The sequence below is a fragment of the Panthera onca genome, chromosome X (genome assembly GCF_046562875.1).
Source record: "Panthera onca isolate mPanOnc1 chromosome X, mPanOnc1 haplotype 2, whole genome shotgun sequence".
In the NCBI taxonomy this organism is placed as follows: domain Eukaryota; kingdom Metazoa; phylum Chordata; class Mammalia; order Carnivora; family Felidae; genus Panthera; species Panthera onca.
Window position 1 is genome coordinate 36,777,131 of NC_138357.1, and position 13,576 is coordinate 36,790,706.

General features: G+C 43.6%; 1 protein-coding gene across 3 annotated transcripts in view; it reads left to right on the top strand.

Annotated features, from left to right (window-relative positions):
- Positions 1-374: 374 nt before the first annotated feature.
- AMOT (angiomotin) overlaps positions 375-13,576 on the top strand; it is a 63,047-nt gene continuing 49,845 nt past the window's right edge. For 2 of the 3 annotated variants that reach the window (XM_081793677.1, XM_081793678.1), the window contains exons 1-2: positions 375-805; positions 9,041-9,113. The gene's annotated coding sequence lies outside the window, so the exon portion shown is untranslated. The other variant, XM_081793679.1, reaches the window with a different exon arrangement.

Here is a 13,576-nt window from a genome sequence, read left to right on the forward strand (position 1 = left end):
ATTTGTGTTTCTTCCTCCCGCTGTGGGGCGGGGAGCCGCGCTGGCTCTCCCACGCGACTCCGCTCCGCTGGTGTCGTAGATTATTATTGTAGTCTTTGCAGAACCCTTTCCTTCCTCCCAGCCAGTCCTTGCGTAGCCTCTCAGGACTACAGTAAGCGCGTAAAGCCACACGAGTGGGAGGACTAGAGCTAGGACCCCCCGCTTTAGCCAGAGTGGCTGGACCCCGCCGTTCAATTGTTTGAAACTTCCCCGCCCCCTGGCTCCGCCTCTCTTCCGCCCCCCGCCCCCCCCTCCCCAGGGTCCAGGCCGGCTCCCTCCCTTCTTTCCCCGCCCTCTACTCCGCCCCCCTCTCTAGTCCACCCCCCACGCCTGGGCGGTCCTAGCCGCTCACCGCAAGAAGAAAAGCCACCCATTCGTCCCCCTCCCCTACCTCCCATCCTTTGCCCAGGAGCTGCCTTCATCGCAGTCACGCCCCTTCCTTCCGAGGAGCTTTCTGGCTGCTCAAGCTGGTAGACCCCCTGATTTATTCTTCCATCTCCGCTCTCTTTCGCCTCATCTTCTCTTAGTTCTCACCGCTCCCTCCACCCCCCACCTCCAGTCTGTCTTGCCTCCGACCATCCGCTGCTCCACCCTCCGGCCCGGTATCCTGCCTGTCCACTGCCACCAAGGAGAGCCCGGACGGAGCAGCGAGGAGGGGAGCAGCCGGGAGTTGGGGCTTCCCCCTGCCCATCCCTGGCCTCCGGCCCGGGACCGAAGCCACTTGAGCGAGCAGAGAGTCGTCACCTTGTCTTCGGTGCCTTCAGGGGTAGGAGACGCATGGTTACTTTTCGCGGGGAACTGGGGCAGGAATCCATGGTGGCATGAACTTGATCGTGCCCTCGGCGTGAGTGAGTCGATCTAGATGCATGTGGGGATGCCCGGGTGTTCTACTTTCTTTGCAGCCGGCCTTGAGTTTTCCAGGATGAGCAGCAAGTTAAATGGGTTAAAGAGTGTGCGCTCCTTTCCCGTCCTACGGAGATGCTAGTGGGTACCACTACTTGACGGTACTTTTATTTCCTTGCCTCCTTGGGTTCTTGTAGGTATCTAGGTAATTAAGCACAAAAAGAATGAGGGAACTGCAGGTCAACATTTACCTCAGGAGGAATGTCTATGGGCGCTTATCTCAGATTGCTAGATGCGTTCCTCCTAAGTGTTTAGAGTCGAGGTGGGGGCTCACACTCCCCTCACCCGGGGGCTGTGAATTCTTGAAGTCTTAAAGTCTACGAGTAATCTACAATGCTACACTCCTTTTGGTAGATGTGTGTGTGTGTGTGTTTGGTGGTGAGGAGGGGATTGCCCATTATCTGCTTTATAGATGTTAGTAACGAGTTTTGCAGGGTCATGCAGGTGCCTTGAGGGTCCCAAGCCTTGGCCACTGTACATTGGAGCTTCGACAGCAAGGTGGACTTATTGATATGTGAAAACAAAGGAAAGGAAAAGTGAGAGGGAAAGTGACAGTCTTTGTAGTCTGGTAAATTGCCACTAATGATAGTATAATAATAATTTGCAGCAAAGAACTAAATACAGTTAAATGAGAGGAAAGGAAACGTTTGTGAGGAAATTGCATTTTCAATCTCTGGCATGTATTTTAGAAAGAGTTGTAGAACACCTTGGAGTGTCTAATTTCGTTCTCCTACCTCCTCCGGCTTCTCCCGGACCACCACGTTAAGAGTGGAAGTTGGAAAAAAAAAAAAAAAAAAAAAAGAGTGGAAGTTGGGAGGTGTTTAAAACTCTTTTGAATATAAACCTCATCTCCCATCCAGAGAGGAAGATAATTAGTCACCATAATCTTCAATAATGGAGGGCTAAGGTGATTTAAGTCTCCTTGAACTAGGTTTTGTGAAAAGTCCTTTCCCCGGGCCAGCCTTTGTGAAGCCTTCTCAGTTAGACCTTTCAGCACCCTCATTTAGTAGCTAAGAATACTTTGAAATACCATTTTGGAGGCAGGATAAATTTTCACCCGTCTCCCACCTATCTCCAGTTGAGCAAGCATGGCAAACTTCTAAGAATGGTGGTCTTCAAAGACCTGTTACCAAGATGTCACCAACCCATTGCTTCTTTGGGAACCAATTCTTTGGCTCTATTTTTAAATGATTGTGTTGGTTGATTTTAATGGGGGAAAGGAAAGCAGGAAGGGAGAGAAGGAACGTTACAGGGCGACAATTTTAAAGGCTATCGTCTTTCAGATCAGCTGGGAGGGAAAAGTTGGCCTGACCAAACTACATTTTATAAGTGGCCTGGGACATTTTAATAGCCAGGTTGTTGTAGAGTAGTTGCATCTATTTACAGATGATAACTCAGGTTCCAGTTATTCTGTATGGGTTTATCCGGTGTCATTTACAGACACTTTCTGGCACTACATCATACTTCATTTTAAGATACTTCTTTCTTTGGAAAAGTCTGTGGCTCCATAAAATTGAAAGTGCTTTTTCTAACTTCATGGCTTGCTATGAAGTAAACCTCTGCCCATGCTTGTACGTAGTTACTTTTATGTGAAAGTTGGGGATCGGTTTACCAATTTAAAAGATTTCAGGAGGAAATTTAAAAATTCATACTCGATACCATTTTGGATTTGGAAATTGAAAGCTCATTTCTGGTTGGTGAAGTAGGGATTATGAGACTAATGTATAGCCATGGCACTTTGTGGACTTGGCATTTTCTGAAATTTTGTAAAGAGCGAATCAGATGCTTTCTAGAATGCCTTAAGAACAGTCTATTCAGAACACAGAAGGATGGATGCTATGACCTTGAGGTCCCATTGAGTGCCAGAATTCTAAGTGGGTACATCTGCTTCTGTGCCTCTCCTAAGAGCCCTCTCCCAGGGCCTGTGCCTTCTTTAAAAGGGTGTCTTTGTAATTAAGCAGCCTGTCTCTCCCACCCCCCTTTCTTCCTTTGATCCAGCTTTTTAAGGCCTTTTTCCATTTGGAAACAAGAGGAGTTTCTCACACTCTCCTACTCCCCTCTTAAGGTTTCTTTTCCTTTACCCCCAAAGAAAGTCCCCCAAAGTTCTCGGGGTGGTTATAAGTTGTTTTGTTTTGTTGAAGTGAAGGGGATGTTACCAGTGAGGAGAAGTAGTGGATATATTCCCTCTTGGGAAATGCTTGTGGCCAGGTAGCCTCTTCCATGGAGACTGAGCATTTGGAATGCATGAGAACAGTCTATTCTTAGGGACTGTCTGGAAGAAATTGTCCTTTGCACCCATTAAGTGCAGCTAAAACCCACTGAAAAGGGTGGACAGAGGTGTGTGTGGTCGTGGCTGAGCCTTTTAGGATGGTAAATGGGTAAATGTTCCCAAATCTCTTATTACATCACCTCTTTCACCCATGGATTCAGTGGGTTTGGAGATCTGCTTGACAAGTTAATTAGCTTGGGACTAAACCAATTTGTTCAGAATTGTGCTCTATTGATTTCCTGTCCCCAGGAATTTTTGTTGGTGGTTTTCTATGACGTGTTGCCTTTAGTCTTGCTTACTTTTTCGTTCCTTGCTGCCTTTTGTGGACTTTGGTCCAAAATCTAGGGTCCCACCCCCAAGTCAAAGGTTAGAATTTGGTCGAAGGAACTAAGGGGGCATTAAACACGCTGCCCATACTGCACTGCCCTCCTCCATGGTGGGCTCCTGACCCCTTTTAACCCGGAGAAAAGAGGGAAGTTTCCCCTTCTGCACACAACACACAAAATCTGAACTGAAAAAAAAACAAGGGGAAAAAGAAGGAAAATAAGAGGCCATTTGCTTTATAAAAGAACCCACTACAGGTTTCTTGGAAAGAAGTAGCTTTCTTAGTTAGTGCCTTTGAGCTATGACTTGATAATATAAAGCTTCACTATAACCGGGCCTTCTCAGAAACATATTTATTGCATCAAGGAAGACATTAGAATTTTGTTGTAATTATTATAGCTTGAGTTAAGTGAGGCCATTATTTGGCCTTTGAAATCTTTTTGTTATATGGGATGGAGTTAATTGTCTAGATCGTTCTGGCTTGTAATAATGCTGGCCACGTTTAGCTCCAGCGGACAACCACTTGTAGATGGGAGGTGGTATGACTTTCTGGAAAGAAATCAGACTTCACAGACACTGCTAAGTCTGACGGTGGGACTCTGCCCCATAGAGGTAAAGAAATTTAATGCTGGTTGTTGTATTTGAATAACCCAAGGGTCCAGAAAATTGCTTCTGGTAAGTGACGTCATGTGGTGCCGTTTCTCATCGGATAATCTACAATAAGCTTTCCTAGTGAGCCTGCTGGTGCATGGGACGTGGGCTCTAAGCCCACCTCTAACTCAGTTTACTGTCCTTGGCAAGTCCTCTGTGCATTGTGAGGAGCTGGACAAGGTGATTTTGAGAACCAGTTCTGAGAAGTTTATGGTTCCCTTCCTAGACCTCCACTTGGGACGTGAGTGTGAATGATTCGTACCAGAATGAGGTGCAGCAGTCATTAGAAATACAATCAGGTAGTCATCTGGATGTAAAAAAAAAAAAAAAGCCTCTAAGGATATAGCAATATAAATGCATTGTGTTTTGTATCTTAACAACATATCAAATTAAAAAGCTAAGATCCTGCCCAGAACTTCATCACGAATCCTGTCCTAACAGATCACCCGCTTACATTTTTCCTAGTTCCTCTCATGCCCTTGTTTCTGTACTTAACATGAATTTTACATAGTTGTGGGGGGGTGAGGGGTTATAGAAATCTACAAAGTTTCTTTCAAATAAGAGCCCAACTAAGACTTAGTTTTGTAAACCCATGTGGAAGAATGAAGTCAGAACCTGACTGAGTACGCGTGAAGAATCGCATATGTTTGTTCCTTGAAATGCCGGGAGAGACTAACAGATTTAATAAGTAATTCCTCAACGTTTCTGTAATTTAGGGGTGTTCATGTATCTACCTAGGCTGTTAAGTCTATTCCGTTGACCTCCTGTTACCCCTCCCCATTTTTTAATTTTATTTTATTTAAAAAAAAATTTTTTTTTTAACGTTTATTTATTTTTGAGACAGAGAGAGACAGAGCATGAAAAGGGGAGGGGCAGAGAGTGAGGGAGACACAGAATCCTAAGCGGGCTCCAGGCTTCGAGCTGTCAGCACAGAGCCCGACGAGGGGCTTGAACTCACGGATCGTGAGATCATGACCTGACCCGAAGTCGGCCGCTCAACCGACTGAGCCACCCAGGCACCCCCCCTCCGCATTTTTTTAAGCGAAAAGACAACTAAGGTTCACTGTTTACTTTGTCTAAATCATTAAGAATGAATTCTTAAATCACTGTATCATGATATCCCATCAAGAGAGTACAAATTTGGGTAGACTATACAATTTCCCCAAGGAGAAAGGAAAAGCAGGAAGGCACAAATGTTTTGTTTCATAGCTTTGAAAATAATATGTTTAAATTAGACTAAAAAAATCGTAAGGAAACTAAGGGTTTGGGACAATTGAAGACATGTAGGTGTGGCAGGATGATGAGCTTTTCATTTGAGGTCTTCACTGTATAGCGAAAGCTCAGGTACGTGGTCCCTTCATTTTCCTTTGATAGAGAAGGCATAATATACATGTGATCTCCATTTTGGATGAATTCATTCCTGGAAACCAGTGGCTCATCATAAATTAGATTAAATACCTTTAACCAGAAGAGGAAGGTGAAGTATGGATTATTAGTACTTAGAAAGTTACAAGTTAAGTACGTTTTTTATGATATGTATTCATGGGGAAATGCAGATGGAGGTATTTGCTAATATCTCGTAAGATAATTTTTGAAAATTATCTTTTTTTTTTTTTAACTCTGTAAGGCTGCTCTTGACGTTTGTTAAGTCACTTTCATTATTGCCCCAACTCCATGAAACAGCATTAGACTCTGTGACTTGAAGCCAGGATCTGGGTTTCTGTGCCCAGCCCTCTCTGACTTGTCATGTGACCAAGGGTAAATGAATTAGCTGCTCTGGGCTTCAGTTACCCTTCTGGGAAGCAGGGATATTAATACCTCACAGAGGTGTTTAGGCATGCTTCATATTGGACACATGCTTTGGGGTCATTGGATGAAAGGTGTTTGCATGATGGCAGAGAAGGCTTATTATAAGGTCCTGAGCAGGTGTTCACTTTTAATGAGCTTTGCTCTCTTATAACTTACAGTGCCCCTTGGTGCCCCAATGCCTTACTTGACTATGATTGATCATCCCAACATTTATGTTATGGACCCTCTTGGCTTTTTTTTTTTTTTAAGTAAACGTTTTCCTTCTATGGGGTAAGTTGAAGTTCGAATAAGAGGACTCTAGCATCTTCCAGGGTGATGAAAAATAGCTTCAAAAAGAGACATCAGTTGAAATGTGCCATAGAGATCAGTGAGTTCTTCAAAGCTCTTCCAAAAGATTAAAAAGGGTAAAACAAATTTCGGCGTGTGTCTGTGTGTGTGAGTGTGTCTATGTGTGTGTGTCTTAAGGGAGAAAGTTTTGAGTAATATTTGCTTGTGACACATACTGATGATAGCCAGTAACTGAAACCCAGCCATTGTAGTGTTTTATACACAGCTGGTTTTTATTAATGATGGAATATTTATGCTTGCTGTACAATTCGTGGCTCATTTCCATGTGTATGTCAGAACTCAAATACCCCCCAAAGCAACATTAAGATAACATTAAATATAAATGTGGCCAAGCTAGAAAGGGTGGATTTGGGGGGGGTCTCCCTTATTCTTATTGGTGTTGCTTCAGATCACCATAACTGCCCCCCAACTTTAGGTGCTGGTGCTGATCTATTTTTCCTTTATGTGTCCCATAGCAAACTTCACATTCTGATCCTTTTGATATGGACAAATGATCTCCCCCCTTCATAATGCAGATGAAACTGATGTATGTGTTTTTTAAGAGCATATTTTCGCTGCACATGCTTCTCATTATCCGAGAGGCCTGGACTCAATCAGTAAAGGAGCAGAGAAACCACATAATTGAAAGGAGAATGACGGTGGTGCATACTTGGAATATTTGTGGGAAGGGGATTGCTGACATCAGAAAATGTAGTGGCCTGAGTGTTAACAGCATTGAAGAGAAATAAGCTTTCTGTGTTTCTGTGCATCGAGAATTATTTTTAAGGAGATAAAAATATGGGCCAGGTTTGACATCCTTTTACGAAGTTGCCCTGGAAACTTTGATGAAGGTTGTTAGAGAAGAGTTCAATTAAAACCTTCCCCATTAGGAAGCTAATTAGTACATCACTTACTCGTTTTGGTTGTTTTCAAGGGGCAGGATTCGCATTGAATTAATGGCACTTCTTTCCATGTGACAGTAAAGTAAGATAAAAATCACAGATGGGGAAAATTATTTAGATAGCCTATTTTGAAGAAATCTAATTTCCACTTTATTACATTTAGGTTTTCAGTTCGGATTTTTGTCTCACTCTGTTTATATACAGTGATCACATTTTAGTTTAGTAACCAGTTTTACGTTTTGGATCACGGGCTATAAACCAAAGCTTATGAATCTGAGTTTCCCATATGAATTGGAGAAATACGGTGAATGACAATAAACCATTTTATTAAGGTAACATTTGTGGTTTTTTTCTGCAATTAGTTTCTCTTTGCTGTGTGTGTGTGTGTGTGTGTGTGTGTGTGTGTGTGTGTGTTTGGGGGGAGGGGAGGCAATTTTTTTTTTAATGTAAACAATTTTTGGAGCTAAGAAAGTTTGGATGACCCCCCTACCCCCAAGAGCATTCTGTCTGCCTCAGGCTCTCAGGCTTCCTTGAGAGCAATGCAATGACTATTCTGATCTGGTACTTTTTGTGACTAGACTAAGTGGTTGTCTCCTGGCAGCCTGAAAGAGCGTGGTCACGATGGGCACTGGAGGGCAGGGTTCCTGTTGTGTTCTTTCTACTGTACTCTGTCTTTTTTAGGGGAATGAATACTTGCTTATGAAGTTTCAGGGCCATTTGGAGTAGAATAAGAATTCTGTAGCTAAATACGTAACATGGGTCTGCTGTGGTCCTCCTTTTCTCCAAAACTAGTAGGGGACAGTCATTCTGTACGTATACTCCCTGATGCTGTGATGCTATGCCCGCAGCATATGCCTACACTAGTCTCAGAGAGTGGGACAGTTGGCTGGGTCCTGTGATTTGCACCTTTAACTGATTTTACCCTAGGCCTTCCTGGGAAGGCAGAGTCTAGATTTAGTTTTGCAGTGGCCACTCAGTCAAGACAGCTTCTCGGGGCCTGCAAGTCAGCGTGAGAAGGAGGGGCTGCCTTTGGGGAGTGACTCAGGCCCTTTGGTATGAAGATATGAAACTCTGGCTCCTGTCCATGCACCTGCTGGATGCCACACCTGCAGTCAACACCTGAGCCCCACTCAGACACAAAAACCAGACCGAAGGCAGATGGGGCTCCCTTCAAAAGTGCTACAGCAGAACAGGGAACCCCTAATGATGTTAGGGCAGCACCACTGCAAATTACATTTAACCGCTCTGGTGTTGATATGGGGAAACGTCTTAGGTATTTTCTTAGAGGTGCAGTGCACTGGCTTGCTCACGATACTGTTAGAGTCCTGAGAGAATTTGGCTTTCGTGGCGAATTTCTCTTGTGAACTGGAGAGTCGGGGTACCTGGGTGGCTCCATTGGTTGAGCGACCGACTCTTGATTTCTGCTCAGGTCTTAATGTCACGGCTCGTGAGTTCAAGCCCTGCCTTGGGCTCTGTGCTGACAGCACAGAGGCTGCTTGGGATTCTCTCCCTCTCTCTCTCTCTCTCTCTCTCTCTCTCTGTCCCTCCCCCACTCTCTCTCTCTCTCATTCTCTCTCTCAAAATAAATAAATAAACATTAAAAAAAAAAACCCTGGAGAGTCAGTTCCACAGAGTTCTGTGTCTAGTAACCCAGCACAGAGCAGGAAAGTCACAAGACCTGGGTGCTGATCCTGGCTCCACCAGACAGCCACAGTGAAACCTGGGTCAAATTGGTTATCATGAGCTATCTGTACTGGACTTAAATTTCTCCAGTTGTAAAATGGAATTAATCACATCTGCCTTTATTTCCTCACAGAGCTGCTGAGGAGGACAACTAGCAGAAGGGAAAGAGACTTTGTCTCCTCGGAAGAAAGGCTAAGAAACTAAAGGTAACAGAATTATGGTTCTTGCTATTCTCTGTCTTTCATTCCTTGTCTTCCCTCTGTTGCCTCTAGCAAAGTCTTTGGGAAGTTGCGATTTACTCAGTATGCAGTATGCAACCCTTCTGCATATTTTATGTGCCAGTTAACGTTTTAGGTGTTGGGAAGGGTACGGAGGAAAACCATGCACCCAGCCCGTGACCTCTAATCTCTTGCAGTCTGGCAACTTCCAATTTCTGCCTTGGTACTTAGAAGCTTAAAAGACAAAATTAGCTTCTCTGTCTCTGTCTCTGTCTCTCTCCGTCGGTTTCTCTTTCTCTTTCTCTGCATTGCAACTGGGGACTTCTGTACCTGGAGCATGTATTCCAACATCTAGATCTATGGGTGGGTGGGTGGGGGAAGCCATGAGGTAAATCAAGAAATTTCTCTCTCACTACCACATTGGCAGAGTACCTGACCCTTGAATGATTGTTTCATCCTTGGTTCTGCTCTACTCCTTGCCCTACGTGTTCCAGCCCACTCTTTGACCTTACCTGTTATCCATATGCTAATGACTCTCAAAGATATATCTGGGCCTATCTTTGGCTCCTCCCTTTCCAACTTCCCCAGTATCAAATTGGTTATCAGATGTCTCATCTTCAGCTCATTGGTCTTTTCCTCTGGGAAGCTTTGCTCAGGTGGCCCAGAGTTTTTTGCAGGGTCCTCTGTGTTTCCCGTTGGATTGTGTCCCCTCTGCTCGACCAGTAGCTTCTGGAGGACTGGATTATGGTTTATTTCTTTTTTAATCCACCCTAGGAGCTATCCATTGCCTGGCTATAGTAAATGCTCAATAAATGTGGAAAATACGGTGTGGTAGAGCTGCAATAGAGATGTGTGCAAAGTCCAGGGGCAACACCAAGGGGAGAGAATTAATTTTCCATATCGAGCACAGTTGGGAGCGGAGGGAAGATCGAGAAGGATTAGAGAACAACCTTCAAGGAGAAGGTGGAAAGCGGACCTACCCTCTTCTGAGAGCTCTGACTAAGCAGCCCAGGAAAGAAATGGCTGTTGTGTCTGCTCTTGCTAAGCCAGGGCATCTCTGGCCTGTTGCCTTCTCTGCTTATCTGTCTATAACACATTGACCATTTAAGACAGGTGCCACTTAGTCATATAATATTAAACAGAGCTGACCTTCAATGCGGCACCTTAACTGGGGCCGAAAATAGAGGTCCACACATAGGCTTCTTGGTCGTGTATACTTAGGTCTACACAGAAGAATACCCTTTACAATATATTGAAGATTGGTATCCGAAAACTAACAAATTTAATTCTCAGAATGTAGCAGGCTGGGTCATTAGAACTGAATGTCTTCAAGCTGACTGTCAGATCTTTCCAAGGGCAAAAATGAAACATGATATAAGCCATTACAGGCCATGAACCTGTTCTCACCCACCTGATGCTTTTACTAATTAGCTTCTTGGCCGGGTGGCAATTTGGGGCAAGTGCATGCAAGCTGGCTTCACAGGGGAGCCCACATTCCACTCTGCCATTTCGCAAGTCACTGGGATACTACACTGCTTCTCTTGGCTTCTTTCCCTCCCAGGAGTCCTGCTCTGCCCTGGTGGAAAAATGGGAGAGGAGAAAGTTTCATTAAATGACGGAGAGATTTCATGGGGCTTTGGTGTTTTGCTAGTTTTATTTTTGTAGTGGGTTGTCTAGAGTCATTCAAGTACCTCGATCCATTAATTTCACTTCTGGGATTCTATCATTAGGAGCAGATCCAAAATGTTGCAAAAGGCCAAGTCTCCAAGATGTTTTTATAACATTATTTAGAGTAGCACAAAATTGAGAGCAATTTAAATGTCTTAACAATTGGAGAATGGGTAAGTGAATCTTGATACACATATGTAAGGGACAGTTACACAGTCATGGCAATGTTTGTTGTGAAGTCTACACTGCTGTCTACACCATGGAGAAAGCGCTTACGACAAAGTGAAATAAATGTAGGATCCAAACTCCTATGTACATTAATATCTCGTGGCCTTGTAAAACCACAAATACACACGGAAAACACTAAAGGAAGTGTTCTATATTGGTAACAATGTTTAGTTCGAGGTACTGGGATTGTGAGCGATGTTTTCCTCTTCGTTACAAATATTTGCCTGTTGTGTTTACATTACTTGTAAAAGAAAGTAAAAACAAAAATAAAAGTGAGTAGTATACCACCGAAGATAGGAATTTGGTAAAGTAGGCAGCTTCTAGGTATATTCTTAAACTTTTCTCAGTTTATGCTCAGTCTGATTTCATGGGCGACTTATCCCTTTTCGGAGGCAAGGAGAAATGGGATGTGATGATGTGCTCTATTTTTCCCACGGAATGGGTGTGTGTGGAGGGAGGTGGCATGGTGATGGCAACAGTGTTCTTGTTCCTAAATATGCCACTGCTCATGTACACTTCAGGGTTAATCATCTCCGTTGCCTATTAACATGTTCAAGTTAATTGCTTTAGAGTACCGAAAAGTGAAAGTGGGACCCAGTTGACCACACCTTTGAGTTACCATCTCAAAAACAGGTAACTGACCCTGATTGTCAGTAAGATTTGGAAATGCAAAGGCCTTGTTGTGGTTCTTAAAATAATCTTACAACATAATCTAAATAGAGGTAGAGCTAGAAGCGAAGAGGTGGGGCCAACTCAAACTCGGTTTCTTAAGTCCGTGCTAGACTAAAGTAAGGGCAAATTCCAAGTTGCTGTGACATTGACCAGATCAAGAACATAGGCCTGGAAATGGTTGATCAGTGGAGGTTCATGTTACTCTCTGACCCACCTGCCGATCTTGGCCTAAAGAGGAAAGATTTTGCAAGGTCCTTCTGCCATACTTCTAACTACACACATCTTTCTGTCTTCCCTCTTTGAATTTTTACTCCCGCCATTAACATTTTACTTCAGATGGAATTGGAAAATTGATGGTAGTAGTGAGCCAGGTTTATAGTCTCTTCAAAACAGAGCCAATTCAATTTAATGAATATTTATTAAGCGTCTTCTACACAGAAGCTAATATGCTAGATAATATATTAGAGTGGAAGGACCATTGCCCTGGCTCCAACACTTGTCAAGCTCTAACACCTTCATTATACAGAAAGAGGGAGTTGGGCCACTAGATGGTCTGCTAAGAGTCTTTCTAGTTCTGGCCTCTGCTGATCTAAGAACCCCTGCATGCACAAAGACTGCGTGGCAAATAAAGGTTTTAAAGACAACTAAAAACTTTAATTCATAAAATTGCTGGGGTCTTCTAGATAAAGGGCCACTTTGAAATAACATTAATAGACATATTTTATTGAGCCTTTACTATGTCCAGGCTCTGTGCTTCGTATTTTACATGGATTACCTCCCTTGATGTTTATAACAGCCATAGGAGGTAGCAGCACTGTTATCCCTATCTTGAAGATGATGAAATAAGATTTGGAGAGGTCAAGAGAAATGTATGAGGTCAGCTAATAACCCATAGATCCTAGATTTGAACTTCAGCAGTGTGAATCTAGGTCCAGGCTCTTATCCATGGTGTTTATACTGCCTGCGTGTCACCCACTGAAAGGTTAGAGCAAAGGCACTATTATTTCTTACATCCCGAAGGAAGTGAATTAGTATCCTGGATTGCAAGACTGTTGGGAAAGGTGTTCTCTAGGACACTTCAGGACACAACATCAACCAACCTGAGAGACACGAGAGAATTCAGGGGGCCGTTTTGCCTCTCTCTTTGTGTGGGAGTGTGTGTGTGTGTGTGTGTGTGTGTGTGTGTGTGTGTGTGTTGTGCACAAATATATGCACGTAGATGCGTACACGTAGGGGAAGCTTTGAACTGGCTCCTTTCCATTTAGCTGGAAGTAAAATCATATGGAGCAAATTGACCGAGATTTAGCAGAGAAACAGTCATCTGTTTACCTTCATCTTGGTTGGCAGAGTGAGGGTGGAGGGAAGACTAGGAACAGGAGGGAGGAGGGATAGAAAGATCTTGCAGCCATAATTTCACAGCTTATTTGAAGGGTAGGAATTTGGTCTGCTCTGGCCACCTTGTAGTGTGGGTTTTCTGGGACTTGGCTTGAGAAGCATCTGGGCTCTCACTAATGGGTTTTGGTTCAACCAAAACTGTGTTTGACTGAGGTATACTGGGAGGGTCCAATGACTGCAGATATAGTAAGAATTTAGCTTGGCCCTGCTCCCTGTTGTTATTACGTAAGAGCTGAACATGTAGATTCAAATCGTACTTTTAAAGAGAGAACCATGGATATCCTCTCTTCCCCTATCAAATATTCTCAGGGACAGCCTGTTTGTCCAGGAGAAACAAGGTTATTTTATTGATTGAAGATGATGTCACAACCCTGGCAGTGGCATGATTGAAGGTGTGGGCAGATTGAAGGTTGCAGAGTTCATACTATTTTAGTTCCTGCGCACGAGACAAGGAATCTTTTCGTTTCCTTTCGCTAATAAATAAATGG